The sequence below is a fragment of the Amblyomma americanum genome, chromosome 3 (genome assembly GCF_052857255.1).
Source record: "Amblyomma americanum isolate KBUSLIRL-KWMA chromosome 3, ASM5285725v1, whole genome shotgun sequence".
NCBI classification, from domain to species: domain Eukaryota; kingdom Metazoa; phylum Arthropoda; class Arachnida; order Ixodida; family Ixodidae; genus Amblyomma; species Amblyomma americanum.
The window spans coordinates 187,302,022-187,315,963 of NC_135499.1; the positions used below are offsets into that span (position 1 = coordinate 187,302,022).

Consider the following 13,942-nt stretch of genomic DNA (forward strand, 5'->3'; position numbering starts at 1 on the left):
TTTATTACCATATTTAAGTCTATACTTGAAACAAGCTTTCCTCTTGTAACTTCCACAAAGTCCAGCGGCCGCGGTGGCTCAGTGTTTATGGCGCTCGGCTGCTGACCCGAAAGACACGGGCTCGATCCCGGCCGCGGCGGTCGGATTCCGGTGGAGGCGAAATTCTAGAGGCCCGTGTCCTGTGCGATGTCAGTGCACGTTAACGAACCCCAGGTGGTCGATATATCCGGAGCCCTTCACTACGGCGTTCCTCACGGCCTGAGTCGTTTTGGGACGTTGAACCCCCATAAACCATAAACCATCAAAAAGCCATATAAAGTTCGCAAGCCGTGGATGATAAAAGAATTCCTTAAAATGATAAAAAGGAAAACAGACCTTTACAACCGCTTTATCCAAACCAGGTCACCGGACGATATTGTACGATTTAAAACAAAGTTGCGTCCTTTCTTCGTCAGGCGATACAAGAGTGCATGGAAAAATTGTTTACCCAAGGCTTATTAAAAAGGAGAGATCTTGTGTGGCAAAGCATCAGCCGAATTTTAAATCGAGGCACAACTGCTAGTGGTGAGCTTGAAATTTTAGTTGACAATGAACCAGTGAGTGGGAAAAGTTTATCAGATAATTTAACGTCTCAGGTAGACGAGAACAACGATCTCATTAATGTGAAATGTCTTGACTTGCGGGTTATTTTCAGTGAATTCCTGTCGCCAATACATGCTAATGAAACCAAAAATTGCCTCCTTGTTTTACACAACAGCAAATCACTTGATATTGATAACCACAAAATTTCACCAGTGAAACAAGCTGCTGATTTATAGCCCAGTGTTAGAATATATTTTAATTGTTGCAAAGTACATAAGAATTTCCAAAATAATGCAGATTTCTGAAGTCACAGTCATTCATAAAGGTGGAGACAAAAATATTCTGTTAAATTATCGCTCAGTATCCATTCTCTCTGTTTTTTCAAAGTGTTTCAAAAAGATCCTGTTTAGATGAATATCTAGTTTTTGTAACAAATAAAACATATTAACGCCCAGCCAGCAACGATTTAGGAAATATTTTTCGACGAAAACCACCATTCTAACCCAAAGAGAGCTGATATTAGAGTCGTTTTAGCGGGAACTTCTCACTCTTGGCATATTCATCGACTCTTCAACAGCGTTTAATCGCATCAGTCACGAGATAATGTCAGCTGAGCTCGAACACTACGGTTTTCGCGGGAAGTATATTTAAATAATTCAACTCTATTTAAATTTCCAGTACTACAACTAAAAATAAACAATGATTAATCAGATTTCAGGCGCATCTGTTCAGGCGTTTCGCAAAAAGTAGGTTTGAAACACTGCTGTTCCTCATTTATGTTTATGACGTCGTCTGAACAAGTAAGCTCACAACTTTTGTCAATTACGCAGACATAACTTTATTCTTCAGAGCCACATATTTGCTAGATCTTGAGCAACAAACCTCAGGTCGTTTACATTCATTTCTAGAATGGTCTAAATTAATTAATTGGCATAAGCACTGAATAAACGAAAGCCGTGCTTTTTTAGGCCTCACAGTAAGCCTACTTACGTTCCGCCATTTTGTTTAAGGATGCGTTCGTCGCTGATCCCAATAGTTTCAGCGGTAAAAGGTCTAGGAGTCATTTATAATAAGAATTATTTATGGAATGATCAGTTTTAAATTGTGGTGAACAAGCTATCGGTTGTCGGCACTTTGTGTGGATTGTGATACTTCCTGCTGTATAATTCACTGTTCTCTTCTGTTGTTAATTATTGCTAATTGGCTCAGGGCGCCACGTCATTTACTAATATCAACCACTTGCATATCCTTCAAAAGAAAGCTCTTGGAAATATTGTGAATGTTCCACGACTAGAACACATAAGCCAATATTTAAGGCACTTGGCATCACTCTGTTCCCCATTTGTACGAAACTTTACTCTTGAGACGGCATCACGGTGTAAGAATATATTCTTAAACCGTGGACGGTATAAAGCAAGTGCTATCAAAACTAATTTTTTTTATGTTGCAGCTGTCAGGATTAAAATGCAAATAGCCTAAATACTCTACGCGGACTGGCTTGACCACGCTGGCTTAGCACATGGCATGGGCAGCTGGTTAAGCCACTATATTTAAACCAACGTGCAAGATGTAATAAGGGAGTAATTACTCATTGTCATACACCCAATCGCAGCCATATGGCTACAAAGGAAAGCTATACAGCTTTCTCATAAACCTCGCAGTTAAAGAAAAATCCGTCCTGGTCTGGGGTCCGTCCTGGTCCCCCCCCCCCCCCCCCCACCCCTCCAAAAAAAAAAACATGTGACCAACGTGCAAGATATGACGTCATGCCGGGCCAGGATCTTGCGGGATATCTGTGTTTTGACGAGTCCTTGTCCGCCCCCCCCCCCCCCCCCATTTCCTGATATGTGTTTCTCGGACACACACAGTAGGGCGCTGTTATGTCTGAGATTCAAAGCCTGCAAACCGATATGGGCTGCGACCAGTGCGCTTTTCGTTAACCATGAAAGTGAAGAGAAACCTGTAAGGAATCTCTACGCCGAGGATCCACAATACGTTACATTGGGCGTTGGTGGGATGTTACATCAAAAGTAAAATGGCACTTGCTTGTGACTTTGCCTCTATACTATTCATCTTTCAGTTACTTCACACCACGCTAACTTACTATCAAAACCGCTGCTAAGGAAGCCGCATCTCCGCATAGAACGCTGGTAAGGCATAAGTTAAGCCGGCACATTAGCCTAAGTTCAGTGCGCGACAGCATTGTGGGCTTGTTCTTACTAACTTGTGATGTCTTCTCGTAATCAAAGGGGATAGTGATGGTTTCAATAATTATCATTTCAAAAAGGAACAGCGCGACTTTTGACAGGGACGAAAGGAAAGACACTCGAGGACAGGCGCTGATTATCAATAACCGCAAAAGACGGGATGCTTGTACATGCTTGCTTGTGGCCGCGCGCACAGAGCGTGTTGCGTAGTAAAAAAAAAAAAGATGTTTTCAACAGTCATATACTGCTTGCAGGCTTTCCTGAATGAAAGCATTCGATAACTTTTCTGTATTAAATTATGCTTACTTTCTAGCAATTTGATCGGAATAATAAAGTTCGCGCGGTGAAATAGGCGCTGCAGTCAACGATTTATGTCATAGCACCGGAATTGGACGCTTTTGCCGAGGAGCCCTTGAGGTACTTGCCATCAGCATGGTCACCATTCATGGCAGGCTTAAAAGCAGTGCTGGAATTCGCAAGGTGCACATTGCTTCGTTCATTGCCGTGTCTCTCGAAGGTTACCTTATCCATGGTCACTACACACTAGGAACTGCAGGGTCCCAGAAAGTACTCAACAAGTTTCGGCGTGCTGCCTCAACCAGTTAATGCTCCTGCGCTCTCCACACGAATGCACCTAAATAGGAGCAAAAAGAAAGCAACCCCTCATCCTGTGCACTCCCTATTATAAAAGGGAATGCTCTATAGAGGGCAGCTTCATCTCTTTTTGCTCCTGTCTTTTTAGGTGCAGCAAAGTCTTCCTGAAAATTCATAAATGTGCAAGGAGCAAGTCGCACAACGACGGCACACGCACACACTGCTAAATATGATGGTTGCTTACGTTCATGTGCTGTGCAGTATGTGCAGTTCATGTGCAGTATAATGATGCTATGGTGATGTGTGATGTGTAGCTCTTAATATTGGGCTGAGAGTAAAGCAACTTTCTCACTCGACCTTCGGGAAAGAAACTGGTGCTGCCCATTCTTCAGAAGGTGCAGAAAGTGAAGCTAGAGAGGCCGTGGCACGTGTGTGGGCCGACTGTTCAAGCAGCACGCTTTTTTGTTACAGCTCCGAAATGTGTGCAGCCGGCTAAAACATGACTAATAAAACTTAGCGCACATGCAGCTGTGCTGTCCAGACAGGATGTGCTACTTTGCGTGCCAACAAGAGACTCCCCGCACATTAGTGTGTGCAGCGAATGTGCGCAGCATTAACGCGAAACTAAGCAGTTCTAAATTCTAAAGCGGGGTGCGCATATTCGCGTTGAGGCAGTCTACTAAACATCTAGGATCCATTTTATGCGTTCAGCTGCGTGTGATGCAAAAGTGGCGACTGAAAGCAACAAGCGCAAAAATAATAACCGCCGCTGTCGACACAAACTGTGCTCTGAAATTCGACAGTTTCAGTCGCGTTCCGCGCCTGTATTCTTGCACGGTGGCTCAAGTGATATGCGTCGTTCTGCTGCTGAGCCGCGGCATCGGATCCCGGCCCCGGCGGAGACAAAATGCAAGCATGCTGTGCGATGTCAGTGCACGTTAAAGAACCCCAAGTGGTCAGAATATTAATCCGGAGCCCTCCACTACGGTTCATGTGATGTCCCACATGCAGCTTCGGGGTATACGCTAGCTACCAACCGAAGACTCTAACCTTCCACTAGAACAAAAAAAAAGAATCAAAAAGAAAACTCCCGCTTTTCATATTTCCGCGAAGCAAGAGAGCAACAGCGATAAATTACGGCTGCATGACGATGAGACAGGCTGGCTATCGATGCTAGAGAAGGCGGGAGTGGAGATTCCAGTTAGCGCGGCAACGCTGCCATAGTTTTCGCTACCATAGTGGCCAACTAGCAGGAATCTGTAGCACTCGGAGTAATCTGTTCGCGTCGACACGACGCATTGGCATTGAATAGCGAGCACTAACCTGTGGCCTCCAGCTCGGTATACGTGCCTCTGGTGCGCCCAGTTCAGGCAGCCTTTCCGCTAAAGGTATGCAGTCGATCGAGTTCCGCTTGGCAGGCGCAGGGCAGCGCGTCAGCTGACCGACAGAGAGCAGCCATCGTCGGGGTCCACTGGCGACATCGCGGGCCTCTCCTCATCCGAGGGATAGCGTGTACTTTCTTTCCCTTCGGCAAACGAAGCCGCCGGCAACAACCCGGTCGATCTCGTCCGCCACTGTCACCTCGCAGTTCAACACCTGCTGGTCCTTCTTCACAAGGTCGCGCTCCTGCCATTGGGCAAGTCGGCTCCAATCACAGGACGAGTGGCAGCCTCCCATTAGGCCGATTAACTGGACCCTCCCTCGCTTCCGACTCCTTTATTTCCCCCCATCCGCTCCCCCACCTACTTTAGCTTTCTCCTCTTTGGCCTTCTTTTTTTGTGGCTATTTTGTCGTTTCGAGCTTGGCCGCATTTTTACGTCTCCTGGGAGGCAAATATGGGCGTCACGTGTTCGCTCGCACGCACACATCTTGGCGGGGACAATTAGGCGTCGGCGAGACGCGAACGGCCTGCTGTTCCCCCGGGACTCGGGAAACCGCAGTTTCGGGGACGCCCCTTCTCTTCTCCACGTATTCACTCTCGCCCGCAGATCGTTGCAATGGATTATCTTGCTGACGCTGCCTGCTGTTGGCGGGAAAGCGGACTTTACGTCCTCTTTCCTTCCTTTCGAGGCAGCTATACTCTGCTCCTTTCTTGTTTTTTTCCCGAGCGGTGTTTGCCCGCGTTCTTTTCTGCAACACTGTGCGAGGCGGCTCTGGTAGTAGTAGCACGTGCTCCGAATGATCCCGTACAGCGTTCTCTTATCGGGTTTCATCCTCTGGTTTTGTTTGGTGGCACCGATTCTTTTGGGGGATTGGTTAGCAGCATACCTTTCGCACATTCGACGCGAAAGAAGTTATGAAAGCAGCTGTGTCCGTTGCTTGACCTGCACTCCGTGCGTCCCGGCCCACTCACAGGCTTAATGAGAAAGCAAGCGAGTCGCGTACACGTTCTAAGTGCTCGCGACACAGAAATGTTTGCTCAGCATATATGTCACCCACTTGCTGGTCGCCTTCATGATGTCGGTCTGGTCGCTGTGTTTCGTGACTCTAACAGCCATCTTGGTGGCATAATTCGGGAGGTACTACTCGAGTCGACTGTATCGAGAGGGGGGTAATGTGGCTAAACTTCACATAAGCGGCGCACTCTGATCCGCTCCTCTTCTCCGCTCGTACAGGCTGGACAAATTTCAGCACTGGTATCAAAGTTTTGGCTCAGTAAGAGTTCTGGCTACTATTCTTGGGTCCGGCTCGATGTTGTGGTGCCCCGTTTCACTCCTCCTTTATGTTTTCAAAAATAAATGGCTGGAATTCTTGAAGGCCAGGATGGTGCCGTAAATACGATTAATCATATCCTTGTATTTTGATGTGCTGAAAGGAACTTGATGCATGACTCAAGCAAGTGTTGTGTCCACCGCGGTGGCCCAGTGGTTATGGTGCTCGGCTGCTGACCCGAAAGACGCTGGTTCGATCCCGGCCGCGGCGGTCGCATTTCGATGGAGGCGAAATGCTAGAGGCCCGTGTACTGTGCGATGTCAGTGCACGCTAAAGAACTCCAGGTGGCCAAATTTATTCGAAGCCCTCCACTACGGCGTGCCTTATAACCTCAGTCGCTTTAGAACGTTAAACCACATAAACCAAACTAACCAAATCGAACCATCAAGAAAGTGTTGACTCGCCTTACAACTGCAGACATCATCTTAAACCAAGAGAACTGTTGCGTTGAGGCCTTTCGTAGTCTTATTTTTAGGCGTCCTTGTCTGGGCACAATACATCAAATAAGATCTAGCCAAGGTTGAAGCAGTCGATGCCATGGCACCTCCCACAGACGTTGCAGGAGTCAGACGTCTACTCGGGATGATAAATCCTCTTGCCAGGCTCATATCACATGTCTCACAAATCACTGCACCGATAAGCACCTTTCTAATCAAGTCTACTAGTTGGACTTAGCATAAACGGGATTCAGCATTCATAAAAATCAAGGAATCTCTGACGTCCGACCGCTGCTTGGCGAAGTACAACCCATCTCTTTTGGACTTGGAGCAGACTTATTGCAATCGCTACCATCTGGCAAACACTGTCCAGTAGCCTTTGCCTCAAGGCCAATGACCACCATACAGAACTAAGATACAGTCAGATGACGAAGAGGCCTTCAATAAAACTTGTTGCTGGGTTAGTTGGTGACACATACTTGAATAAAATATAGTGCGAAAAAGACAAGCATGAGAGGAAGACACCACAAACACGAGCCTTCGTAACACGAGCGTTCGTGTTTGTGGTGCTCGCCTCTTTCGTGTTCATCTCCCGTGCTCGTCTCTTTCGCGCTACATTTTATTCATAAAGAGGCCTTGGCTGCGGCGTGGGCCATCACCTCTCTCGTCGCCAGTTGTGAAAAGTGCGCCCGTTACTCGAGTGTATCTAGCGGAACCACTCCTCCCTGTTCAGCTCACTAGTCGTCCCTGGGAAGTTCTTGGCCTCGACCTAGTTTACCTCAAGTGCCAAAACTTCTTAATTGGTGGTAGAGCACTATTCACAGTTCCCGGAAGTTGTGACTAAAGAACGCAACAGCTCAAATGGTCACCGATTTAGCACAACAATGGCAAAAGTGATCGATGTGCTTAAAGGTCTGTTTGCCCGTCACGTGATACCGTGACAAATAAGGTCGGGAAATGGCCCACCTTTGTCTGCACGCGAATTCGCTACCTTTGCTGTCTGCTTCGACCACATCACCAGTAAGCCCCATTGGCAACAGTCTAATGGGCCGGCGGAACGGAAGATCCGCGAGTCCCCAAGACAGCTTTGTCCACATTGGTCCGAAAGAGAAGATGAAGCGTACAAGAAAAATTGGAGGGGACACCTAAGCTCTGCCTTAACGGTATGCCGCCATGGCTAATGTGTTAACGTCAATATATGTAGAATTGGTCATTTTCTACTTAACATTCATAGCTTCTTGGGAGTCGTGGACTATGTTATAGAGTGAGTGTGTGTGTGTGGATTGTGGCACTGCAATGGACTGTGTTTCTACTGTGTCTAAATATGTGCATAGATGGTGACTTCTGGAGTGGACTGTGTGGAGTGAATGTGTGCATAGATGGTGACTGCGGGAGTGGAGTATGTGCTTTTATAAGTGACTGTGCGCATAGTGGGGCAGATCCGACAGTTTTAGGACATTATTAACATAGAAGTGACGCTACGGTGGAGCAGTTGCCGACAGAATAAGCAAGGCTAATCCCACCTGTAGCGTTCAACACCTCAACTCAACACCACGTGCCAAACGTGGCGCAGCTGTTAAGCGATACGGCACTGCCCAGGGAAGGCAGGCGCTGCCATCGGTGGGGCTTGTGAGAACCAGGTTGCTCTTCCCGGGCAACCTTACGCCCAATCATTATTTAATCGTCGCCTGTCATGGTGCCCAATTTGCTCACAATCCGGCGGGCAGGTTGCGATGACGCCCCAAGGTTACGTAACCCATGTGGCCCAGCTGCCTCCTAGGTTGCTTTTCTGGGGATTTTTCGTGAATTTTTCGCTCACAATCGACGACGCCGACAAAGCCGGATTTTCTACGACACGAACTCTTTAACGCTGCAGCGTTAAAAATGCTGTTAAGGACTTCGACCGACGTCATCGGGCAAGAGGTTTTCCTTCACTTGAAGCCAGTGAACAGGTTTGGAATCGGCCAGACCGTGTACGCGCTACATTTTTGAGCCGCGCTCAGCGTTTAAGCTCTTTTGTAGTGGTAACAGTTCTGCAGTGAATGCCCAGCTTCTCCACCCTCCACCTACTCCTCCACGTGACCTTGGTGAATGCGCACCCGTAGCGGCCCACGTGCCATTGCGTCGGACCGCTTGAACTTGTGACTAGAGGGAGGATGTTTGATAGTAACTTTGACAGTAATGATAGTAGTAGTTTGATAGCAATGTTTAATAGTAACTTGAATTGCATGTTGGGGGGGGGGGGGGAGAACATATGGAAAAAAAAATTCCACAGCAGCTGTGGGATCTCGCACTGCCGAACGTTCCTCCCGACGCAAATAAGGATCCAGCACTATCACGCGTTATTTGCGTTCCACATCAATTATTGCAGTCTTGTCTAGGGCACCGCTACAGCTACAAACAAGCATAAAATTCTTAGAATCCAGAAAATAATCATCCGCTACATCGGAAATCACCCATACATCTGGCCACTTGTTTGCAACTTATAATTCCCGTGACATCTTTGTACGACGATTTTACGTTCGCTTTATTCTTCAAATAGCCCATTGATGTATGAGACAGATACGGCGCCATTTCCTGTCCCCAAAAACCCATTATTATTATTATTATTATTATTATTATTATTATTATTATTATTATTATTATTATTATTATTATTATTATTAAATAGCCCAGTTCATGACTTTCTCATTTCAACCGCATCACTACAGCGACATGAACATATCGTTTCTACCAGAAGCACTAATAACTGGTACATTCAGCGCTTTCGAACTAATTATAAACATCAGTCACTAAAACATAATCTCCCTTCAGTTCTAAACACAGACATATTTCATACTAAGCCTACGATAAGCCAGTTGAGGCAGCAATTCCTTAATATATTATGAGATCCACACTTAAACGCGGTCTTGCATGTTATTACTTAAAGATATTTTTGTTGTGTTTGATGTTACTGTTTCTTTCTTAATCATGTATAAGCTATCTTCCTTTTCGTTTTTTTCTCGTTTCCATGCATACAATATGTTTTCTTATATTGATATTTCGGCATGTAAAACTTGATATTGAAATTTCGCGCCACATATTGAAATTCAAAGTGGTGTCTCTCCTGCATCTGCAATGTACACTGACTGAACTTCATGCTTCCCTACTGTGCTGTGGGCTCTTTGGCCCTGTCAAGATGCCTCGAGCAGCTTTTTACCCAGAGCTCCTTCCATGCATATGGAAAAATAAAGGAATTGGATTGAATATGTTGTGCTCGCCGCCTAGCGACGCTCTGCATGTGGGTTCAAACTGAGATGTAGGGTGTCGGGGATAAAGGAGTTCTGTTCTGGAGCTGTGTGGTCGGGCTCGCTCTCTGGGCTGTCCGTCGTGGCATCATGGCATGAGCAACTAGGAACGCCACGCGACATGCACCTCAACCAAAAATTGGTTTTGACGAAAGGAAAATGGCGCAGTAACTGTCTCAGTTCTCGGTGGACAGGGAAATGGAAAGAGGTGCTCATTTTGACATACATGACGGAAGCCGACAGTCACCGAAACCAAGATGAATAGGGGATGTCTTTTTTTTTTAATTTTTGGTTTAACCAGTGCGAGATTAATAAAAGCAGAAGAAAGAACAGCCACATGCCGCCGTTGGGATCCGAACCCACCATGAGGTCCGAGAGCACGGCTTTCGCCCTCACCGCGGTCGACCTCGTTCCTACGTGGCACTCGCGGTGCAGGACGTATTACGTCCGCCTCTATGGACGAGGGTGGCGCTGGTGAACACTCTCAAGGTTCGGTTACACTACACGTAAATACCCCGGAAAGCAGGAGATTGGACATCCGTTGCCGTAGCTCAGTTGGTAAGAGCACCGGACGCGAAATTCGGAGGTCGTGGGTTAGGGCCCGAACGGCGGCATGTGGTTATTTTTCTTCTATTTTTATTAATCTCTCATTGATGAAAACCACAAAAAAGAAAACATTTTCTCCTTGGTTTCGGTGACTGTTGGCTTCCGTCATGTATGTCACTTCCCGGTGGACACCTGAACCGTGCTGTGAGGTAAGGGATCATAAAGAGAGTCAAATAATGAAGAAAGAGATGCCGTAGTGGAGGGCTCCAAAATAATTTCGACAACCTGGGGATCTTTAACGTGCCCTGACATCGCGTAGCACAAGGGCCCCTTTTGCGTTTCGCCTCCATCGTAACGCGGCCGCCGGGGTCGGGTTCGAACCCAGGAGCTGCGGCTAAATAGCCGAGCGCCCGAACCACGGAGCCAGCTGGTACGCTGTGAGGGAATATATATTAAGGAAGGGGTGAAAGAAAGGGGAGTCGCCGTAGTGGAGGGCTCCGGATAATTTGGACTATCTGGACTTCTGACATCGCACAATATACGGGCGTCATCTGTTTTCTGCGTACATCGAAAGGTGGCCTCTGCGGCTGATACCGCGTTCTTGTGCTCAGCAGCCGAACGGACTTTAACCTCAGAGCAGCGCTGTGGGCCTGTCGTACAAAATAAAAAAAATAGCTTTAAGGAATAGAGAGGGTGCAGTAGCTGTCTCACTTCTCGGTCGACACCTCAACCGCACCATAAAAAAGATTTAGAATTGGTTTTTAGGCAACAAAAGGCGCAGAAACTGTCTTACTTCTCGGTGGACACCTCAACCGCACCGTGAGGTAAGGGATGACGAAGAGAGCAAAAGAGAGAAAGCAGTGCCGTAGTGGAGGGCTCTGGCATAATTTCGATTACCTGAGGAACTTAACATGCAATGACATCGCACAGCCTGCGAGCGGCTTGTGCGTTTCGCCTCCATCGAAACGCGGCAGCCGTGATTGGGTCTGAGCTGGGTCCTGGAGCTCAGAAGCCGAGCGTGCTAACCATTGAGCCACAGGGAGTGCGGATTCTAAATCCGCAAAGAGATCGCGTGGTGCAGCCGTCGCTTTCAGTTCTGTGCTCCGGAGGAAGTCATAAAGTTTCGAGGTTGTTTTTTAGTGCTTAGCCAAGCTGGAGATACGGAGCTTGGAGGCAAAACGCTAAGGCGCCCGTGTGCTGTGCGATGTCAGTGCACGTTAAAGATCCCCAGGTGGTCGAAATTATTCCGGAGCCTTTCACTACGGCGTCTCTTTCTTCCTTTCTTCTTTCACTCCCTCCTTTGTGCCTTCCCTTACGGCGCGGTTCAGGTGTCCGCCGATATATTGGACAGATACTACGCAATTTCCTTTCCACAAAAACCAATTATTAATATTAATTACTGTACGGAGCTCGACGAAAACCTGTGCATTTTTAGAGTTCGCTTATCGCCGCTAGTCCTCGCGCGCACTGCGGAAGCTATGCCCGGTCTTCCGATGTGGCGCCAGCGACGTGACTTGCAAACCTTAGCCAGCACAACCTGTATTGTTTCCGGCGTACTGCCCTCACCTTGCGCTGCGGCTTGTCCGGGTCGCTGGTAGATGCCGAGCCTTTGGCGCCGTTGGCGAAGGCGACCGTCCGGCGGCCGGCCTTCTTGCAGGCGTCCCGCCAGCGCGTGGTGGTCGTCGTCATTCTACGCATGCCCGGGCCGTCGTCGTCAGCGCCTCCGCCGTAGCACGAGCCACCGTCGTCGTCGATGCGTGCCCACCGGCTGAAGAAGCCCACCGCGGGTCGGAGGGTGTCGCCGGGCCCTCCCGCCCAGCCCACCACGTCGGGGGACTCCAGAGCGGTAGCCACAGCGTCTCGCACCGCCTGCGCAAGCCTGAGCCCACAACGGGTACGCCGAGTCGGGTGCACGCAAACTTCGTCTTCTGGCAAGCTCCACCTGCGTATGAAGGGAGTGAAGCACGAGGCCATTCTAAGGAAATTGAAATCTAGTATTGGGTTAGATCAGAAAGATGGGCGAGCTAGTTTTTCCGCCATGCACTGATATAAATCCCGTCAAATTCCCTTATATGTTTCCAAATTCGTTCTATCCGCACTGCCGCTGCTGCGGCGAAGTGGCTAGTTTTTACGATACTGTATGGGCATGCCAAGGACTGGGAGGCGGCGCTGTCCAGGTCGCATTCGGAAGATTAGCTAGAAAGTCAGCCTGGACTCTAGACGGAGGGAACTACTCAGAATCCCCCCAATACCTAAAAACATGCTCCCAGAATTTAATAAGGAAAGACGAAATCAAAGGGCCAGAGCCCTGGAAAAAGGATTAGAGCAAATGCCGGCAGAAGACGTCGCCTACGTGGATGCCACAGTAGGCAAGGACGGAGCTGCTGTAGCGGCGGTTGTAGACTGGGAGGGCAGTCATCACCGCATCGATCAACACGCAAGACATCGAAACCGCAGAAGTTGCAGTAGCGCTAGCCTGTAGAGGAACTCGCGCAAGAGAGATAATCGCAGACAGCAAAACGGTACAACGCAACTACAGCAAATGCCGCATCTCTAAGGAGGCATCCTGAGAGGTCTGGATAGGGGGAGGACATTATTATGGGCCCATCAAAACGTCAGAGGGAACGAAGCAGCGCACATCCTTGCCCGAGCATCTTACCTCCGGGCAACGATGGAGCAACCAGCATGCAAAGAAGCACCGGTTGATAATTGGTTTTTGGGGGAAAGGAAATGGCGCAGTATCTGTCTCATATATCGTTGGACACCTGAACCGCGCCGTAAGGGAAGGGATAAAGGAGGGAGTGAAAGAAGAAAGGAAGAAGAGGTGCCGTAGTGGAGGTCTCCGGAATAATTTAGACCACCTGGGGATCTTTAACGTGCACTGACATCGCACAGCACACGGGCGCCTTAGCGTTTTTCCTCCATAAAAACGCAGCCGCCGCGGTCGGGTTCGAACCCGGGAACTCCAGATCAGTAGTCGAGCGCCTAACCACCGGTTACATACCGAGAAATCACGGAAGAACTCAACAGAAGGAAATTACCAGCCCAAGACAAATCGCTCTCACTAAAGGAAGCAATGGCCTGGAGGAAGATACAAACCTACTCTTCGTCAGAAATCTTAGCTATATATACAATCAGCACAAGGTAGAGGACAGGGTATGTAAATTGTGGAGCTAAAGATACTTTGACACACATAACTATAGAATATTGTGGCAGCTCCCCATGGGCTGCGGAGTTCAATCATGAAGCAGCCTGGGACGATTTGCTGCGAAGCGAGGATCCCGCTACGCAGAAAAAACTCATCAGCCTGGCGGCCGAGGCTGTGACCGACCAACGGCACCGTCCCCGGCCCGGTAGCCCAACCGCTTCGGCTTAGGCTGAGGCCCACAGGGGAGCAAGCTAGCACTCTTTGGCTAAATAAAGTTGATTGACTGACTGGCTGACCAGCTTTCGCTGGTGAACCGGGCAATAGGCTTCTGGAATGAGCCCCCCCCCCCCAAACATTCTATGCATTAAACATTTATTTCTCTCTCTCTCTCTCTCTTGTGAGAGGAAATTCACTAAAGGAAAGCTAAAA

At 48.3% G+C, this 13,942-nt stretch overlaps 1 protein-coding gene across 1 annotated transcript in view; it reads left to right on the plus strand.

Annotated features, from left to right (window-relative positions):
- Positions 1–1,339: 1,339 nt before the first annotated feature.
- The window catches only part of LOC144124315 (uncharacterized), a 44,720-nt gene continuing 32,117 nt past the window's right edge, over positions 1,340–13,942 (plus strand). Inside the window, exon 1 of the mRNA XM_077656949.1 lies at positions 1,340–1,382. The gene's annotated coding sequence lies outside the window, so the exon portion shown is untranslated. The remainder of the gene's footprint in view (positions 1,383–13,942) is intronic.